At 44.0% G+C, this 6666-nt stretch overlaps 2 long non-coding RNA genes across 2 annotated transcripts; both read right to left on the reverse strand.

Annotated features, from left to right (window-relative positions):
• Nucleotides 1-934: 934 nt before the first annotated feature.
• Nucleotides 935-2415, reverse strand: LOC130520117 (uncharacterized). Its single transcript, XR_008948657.1, has 2 exons — nucleotides 2043-2415; nucleotides 935-1512 (listed from the first exon to the last, which is right to left on the reverse strand). It is a non-coding gene; the product is annotated as an uncharacterized LOC130520117 (long non-coding RNA).
• Nucleotides 2416-3729: 1314 nt separating this feature from the next.
• LOC130520118 (uncharacterized) lies at nucleotides 3730-6623 on the reverse strand. The gene is made up of 3 exons (XR_008948658.1): nucleotides 6292-6623; nucleotides 4708-4883; nucleotides 3730-4597 (listed from the first exon to the last, which is right to left on the reverse strand). It is a non-coding gene; the product is annotated as an uncharacterized LOC130520118 (long non-coding RNA).
• Nucleotides 6624-6666: the final 43 nt, after the last annotated feature.

The following is a 6666-nucleotide window of genomic DNA, read 5'->3' on the forward strand; positions in this document are numbered from 1 at the left end:
CCCTAACCCTAATGCTAACCCTAACCTAATGCTAGCCCTAATGCTAACCCTAACCCTAATGCTAACCCTAACCCTAACTCCAACCCTAACCTAATGCTAACCCTAGCCCTAATGCTAGCCCTAATGCTAACCCTAACCCTAATGCTAACCCTAACCCAACCCTAACCCTAATGCTAACCCTAACCCTAACCTAATGCTAGCCCTAATGCTAACTCCAACTCCAACCCTAACCCTAATGCTAACCCTAACCTAATGCTAGCCCTAATGCTAACCCTAATGCTAACCCTAACCCTACTCCAACACTAACCCTAATGCTAACCCTAACCCTAATGCTAACCCTAACCTAATGCTAACCCTAGCCCTAATGCTAAACCTAACCCTAATGCTAACCCTAACCCTAATGCTAACCCTAACCCTAATGCTAACCCTAACCCTAATGCTAACCCTAACCCTAATGCTAACCCTAACTCCAACACTAACCCTAATGCTAACCCTAACCTAATGCTAACCCTAGCCCTAATGCTAACCCTAACCCTAATGCTAACCCTAACCCTAATGCTAACGCTAACCCTAATGCTAACCCTAACCCTAACGCTAACCCTAATGCTAACCCTAACCCTAATGCTAACCCTAATGCTAACGCTAACCCTAATGCTAACCCTAATGCTAATGCTAACCCTAATGCTAACTTAAAGGAGGCCTTTTCACTTTATGTTTGATTCCATTTAAGCTGATATTCCATTCTTGACATCTTTAAATTTACAGTATTCATGGGAGATTTATTTGGTCATTTTGCATCTTTTTATTTCCTATTTCCCACATTTATTCATAGTTTTTATTAGATTGCAATAAATCCTATAACATTGACCAGACTGACTAAAGTCAAATGAGCTGCGGTTCCCACCGATAGCGTCATTCTGATGGGTTTTTGCTGGCTGCAGCTGAAATATTCCAATGCTCCATGTCACAGAGACAGTAAATACTAAACCCTAAAGATTCTGAAGGCATGATGTAAAATAGGAACGTATAATACAGACATTTGAAGAGACAATTAAGAGAATGTTTCCATGCTTCTAAGAGTGGCCGAGGAGCCATTTAGAACTTTATAAAGATGCATTGTGTGACACCAGGAACTAATTTAACTTCAAGGCGAAGCTGCTTCTGCTTTGTCGACCATCGACTGATCTCCTGAAAGTCCACCAGCGCTTTTTAAAAACTGAATTCTTCATCTATGGAGGGAGAGACGGCAGGCAGATGTTTCCACAGATGCTCTTCACCAGTGGTCAGTGAGTGATGCAGCAGATGAGCGGGAGGTGACTGGCTTCAACCAGCTACTGTCTCAATGTCTCCAGCCCATAGTGTGGATTCTCTACGAGATCAGACAGCAGCTTCACTCCTGAATCCTGCAGCTGGTTCTGACTCAGGTCCAGTTCTCTGAGATGGGAGGGATTGGACCTCAGCGCCGAGGCCAGAGAGCCACAGCTGATCTCTGATAAGCTGCAGCCCCATAATCTAAATAAAGAAGGGAAACTTTTATAAGGTTATAAGTGAAACCAGTATTAATCTGAAAGGTTAATCAAAGGCATGATCTGTAAATATTTAATTTAGTTACAGGTTAAAAATGATAGTAATATGTAATTACCACAATTCCAACCTCTCAGGTTTGCACTGTTCCAGAGGAGAATCTATATTGTTCTGGCCCTCACTCTTCCCAGGTTCTCCCACCTCTTTCCCTCCCATCTCATCATGGAGATCCATCTCACCTGTGGCTCATCTTTAAAGGCACAACCTGTCTTAGATGACTTCCTGTCTCCCTCACCATCTCCCTCCTCGTTGGCTGGTGTCTACCAGGCACCCTCACCTAGTTTTGTCTAATTTTGGTTACCATCTGTCGGCTTTTTCATTGTCCTTAAATCAGTTTATCATGAATAAGTGGTCCCCGTGTGGCCCTCCCTCCTGAAGGAACTGGGCACAACACACACACTCAGAAAGTGTGAGGACCCTCGGATGGAATAATGGACATTTTTGAGAATGGTGTTTACCTCAGAGTTTCCAGTCGGCAGTTTGGATCCTGGAGAAAACCACAGAGCAGCTTCACTCCTGGATCCTGCAGCTGGTTCAGACTCAGGTCCAGTTCTCTGAGATGGGAGGGATTGGACCTCAGCGCCGAGGCCAGAGAGCCACAGCTGATCTCTGATAAGCTGCAGTAGTTAATCTGAAAAATGCAGGATGAGGTTATACGGTGCAGGGCTGCATGTTATCTGCGTCAGTACTAAACCTACGTTAGTTCTTAGTTGGGTCAGACCTGAATTCACGATATTCCAAGGAATGTTTTTAATGTGGTGCATCACAGCAGTGTTGAGAACAGCCTCACTTCACCATCTTAGCAGCTGGTATATAGGTAGAAAAATGAAGACTGACCTGAGCCTCTCCAGTTTACAGTTTGGACTCTCCAGTCCAGAACAGAGCCGCTTCACTCCTGGATCCTGCAACGGTTGTGGCTCAGGTCCAGAACCCTCAGATGGGAGAGGTTGGACTTCAGAGCTGAGGCCACAGAATCACAGCTGGTCTCTGATAAACTGCAGTCCCTTAGTCTAAAATAACAATTATTTTGAGAGAAGACAAATAAAAATCAACATGTACCAGAGCAAAACACAGCTTACAAGCAACAAACCTCTGGTCCTGCACCGGCTTATCTGCCGTATGTTCCTATTTTGGGTTCTTTCAGGGCGGTTGGACAAGATCTACAGCGTATGTAAAGTGTGTGTGGGTCAAAATACCTTCCAAGTTTGTGAGACCACATTTCTCAATAGCACTCAACTCTTGTCAGGAGTTGGGACAAAGCGACCCACTCCTGACAGCTTGTGGGCGATGCTGCAGCGACCCTGCAATCCCTACACTCTCTGGTGAAACCAAATCAAAGGTTTTAGAACCTGCTGGATGCTGGAAGGGTGGCTATAGTCTGGACGCATCGTTCCCCTGACTGCACATTTCTCCAACAATGATTGGCAGCTGGTGTCACTTGTTCTCCAGATGAGAGAAGGAAAGAGAGCCCCCCCCACAGTGTGTTTGATTGCCCCACTGCAAGCTCAATGCTGCCAGAAAACATTGCAGGAGCATCAATTCCCCTCAGGGCATCAACAAGGACCTCAGGAAAAGGTGCAGCTGCCACCTACTAGAGACAAGCACACTGAGCTGAGATTCAAAGCCCTCTCCTCCCAAGAGAAGAGCTTGTTTGTTGGAGGCTCTTCTGGCCGATACCTGGTGCCACAGCTCCAGCTCAGCCCGTCTCTGGAGCTGAGGTGGAGCTTAGCAAGTTTCATGGTTCTCCACCACTTCCTCTGGCTGAGGACCTTCTCAGCTGGTGGTTTCTGCTCCACCTTCCAAGTTGAGCAGGTGATACTTCTGCATTCCTGCCACCAGTGTCTCTGCAGAAAGAGTCTTCTCTACTGTTTATATTAGATTGTAGAAAATTAGGATTTTTGGTTGATGTCTTAGATGTTGTTGACTAAGAGCAGGTTTTTCTTTAATAACATAGAAAGATTCGATGAGAAGAGCAAATGTATTATTTTATGAGCTACTTCCACTACTATTATATACACATACTTCCATATTGTCTTAGATTGCAAGCTGCATTTATTGCATCGTTCATAGAAAGTCATATTTGTGAGAGGAGAAAAACTCCAATAAGGTCATTTTCTTTAATGACCATTACAACAGAAGGAGGCGATGAACAAACAGATTTATCTAAAAATGTGTGAAAACTTATGGATGGAAACCTTTTTAAAATGGTTGCATTGTGTAGAATCGGTGGAGAATCAACTTGTTGACTTCTGATTTGGACTCCAATGGAAGTGAGGTGCAACAATTGTGGATGCTGAAAGCTTCAGATCTTCATGAAGGTTTCTGTGGTTGGACTGACCTGCTGCCCCTTTAAGAGGGAGGCAGGTTTGGGCTTCTGGCTGGAATGAAGCCACCTAAGATGAGAATGACTGCAGGCTTTCGGTACCAAGGTTTAACAGGGTGCTCACTTCACACTTGGGCTTTTCTCTTTTTTGGGATGGTTTTCTCAGGAGAGAAGGGGCATGGCACACTGCAGCAGCTTTCTTTTTGGGTTTCTAGTTTTCCTTCTGATCTTTAAAAGACAGGAAGAACCATTTTTGATTGGTCTGAATGTTTGGGCGGTTTTGTGGCCAGCCTAAAATAAAACAAGACAAATCTACAACTGATACTTCCTTTCTAGTCATTGATGACCATCCTCACATGGGACAGATTTCCACAACCAATTTAATACTGCAAATCTGTCCTGTGTGGTCTTTTTTCTGAGAACTGTAACACTACGTTTATAACAAAGATCAAACATGGAAACAGTTATTGTCTAACTAGTTCCACCTGGGAAAGTACTGGATCATCTCTGACTGACCTGAGAGTCTCCAGCTCACAGAGAGGATCCTGGAGAAAACCACAGAGCAGCTTCACTGCTGGATCCTTCAGCTGGTTCCCACTCAGGTCCAGAACCCTCAGATGGGAGGGATTGGACCTCAGCGCCGAGGCCAGAGAGTCACAGCTGATCTCTGATAACCTGCAGCCACTCAGCCTGGAAAAGGAATAAATGGGGCAAATAAAAACACATTTCTAAATCTGAAAATGAAGAGAAAAGCAGAAAATGTAAAGAAATTTAGAAAAGACCAACAGAGGCCTCCTGACCTGAGCGTCTCCAGTCTGCAGTTTGGATGCATCATTGCAGAAGACAGTAACTTTACTCCGGCATCTGTCAGGCTTTGGTTCTGCTTAAGTCCAGCTCCCGTAGATGAGAAGGGTTTGACGTCATTGCTGAGGCCACAACTTCCCAATGACTCTTTGAAAGAACATCATCATACAGTCTGTTGTGTATGAAACAAAAATAGTGAGTCAAACTTTGGGATTTCTCATCAACTTCTCTGAGAATCTACCTCAACACAAATGTAGCTCATTTCCTGGAAAAGCTAAATTCAACACCGTAGAGCAACAGTTTGAACGACCATCAGATCTGAAATGCAACTGAATTATTCTCAACATTTGTCTTATTTTAGAACAGCTCATAATTACTCAATATTTAAAATGATTGTAGCAAATGGTTTAAAGAAACGTGCATCTTTTTATCTGTCTATCGGCTCTTTGGATATTTTGCATTTCATCCAATTTGTACGATGGTGCGTCAAGTCTTAATTCAGCGATCCGATCGATGACATCAGAGTCTCTGGTTGCATCGATTGCCCTCAGCTTCTGTTCTATCTGCCTGTTTCCCTTCAAATCATTTTCACTGCACCTTTTGTTGCTAGTGATGAAGTTGCCACCTAACGGGTGTGGAAAGGCTCAAACAACTTTGTGGGTCACATAAAGGCTCCAAACGGAACCGCCACAAAGACCTAAAACACCCATTTAAACAACGAGGCCGGCTGTTTTTACGTTGAACAAATGAAGCAAAATAGTCACGTGTCATTAGTTAAAATGTGTTTTTCTGTCGTTAGAATACGATGTACAGTGATCCCTCGTTATCGCGGGAGTTGCGTTCCAAAAGTAACACGCGAAAAGTGAAATCCGCGAGAGTAGCAACTTTATTTTTTTTAATTATTTTACAATGCAATACTGAACAGTAGAATGAAACCAAACATCAAAACCTGTTTTAAAGACCAAACTTTGTTTAAAACAATAATTTTAATCTAGTAAACAAGGTTGGAAACATTGTCACTCGCGTATTTCCCAGTCCCAGCTGAGCCTCTTCGTCCTGACTCCGCTCCGCTGGAGCGTCTGTTTCTACTGAAGGCGCAGGAGTCTTTCTCCGAGAGAAGAACATTGTTATGGGTAGTTGTTGGCGCTCTTTCTTTTTCTGGGCAAGAAGATTTTATAAACGGATATGCCACCTTCGATATATTGAGAACTGCAATGAACGACTCGCAAAAAAAATCCGCGAAGCAGCGAAGCCACGAAAGATGAACCGCGATATAGCGAGGGATCACTGTATACAAACAAACAAAAGTGATTTAATGACATGACAGTAATTTCATGATAGTCAGTTAACTTGTGGCTCCTATTATTCCTGCCTTATGTTGGTTTGTCTGGATTGACCTTTGAACTTATATCCAGCCAGTGTTGAACATTTCTGGATGAATTGTTGTTGTTTTTAATTCATGGACGCTGCAATGGAAATAAAGAATTGAAGGAATGACCACTGGAGGGGGTATTGCTACCTGACATGATCCACTCGCTTGATTTAAACGCCGATGTCCGGCCCCAGAAATCTGTACTTACTTGAACTTCCTGCAGTTCCTCACAGCTGGAATCAGGCGACGTTGTCCCTCCTCTGAGGTGTGTTGTACTGCTGCAGGTCCAGCTTATCCAGAACCTCCTCTGACATCTGCAGCAGGTAGGCCAGAGCTGAACAGTGGATCACTGACAGTCTCCTCTCTGATTTCTTCCCTGACTTCAGGAACTCTTGGATCTCCTGATGGACTGACTGATCCTTCATCTCCATCAGACAGTGGAAGATGTTGATGCTTCTGTCTGGGGAGATTCCATCACTGTTCTCCTCCTTCAGGTTGTTGAGGACCTTCTGGATGGTTCCTGGGTGGCTGTTCCTCTGATCCAACAGTCCACCCAAGATCCTCTGATTGGACTCCAGAGAGA

The sequence above is a fragment of the Takifugu flavidus genome, unplaced genomic scaffold (assembly GCF_003711565.1).
Source record: "Takifugu flavidus isolate HTHZ2018 unplaced genomic scaffold, ASM371156v2 ctg286, whole genome shotgun sequence".
In the NCBI taxonomy this organism is placed as follows: domain Eukaryota; kingdom Metazoa; phylum Chordata; class Actinopteri; order Tetraodontiformes; family Tetraodontidae; genus Takifugu; species Takifugu flavidus.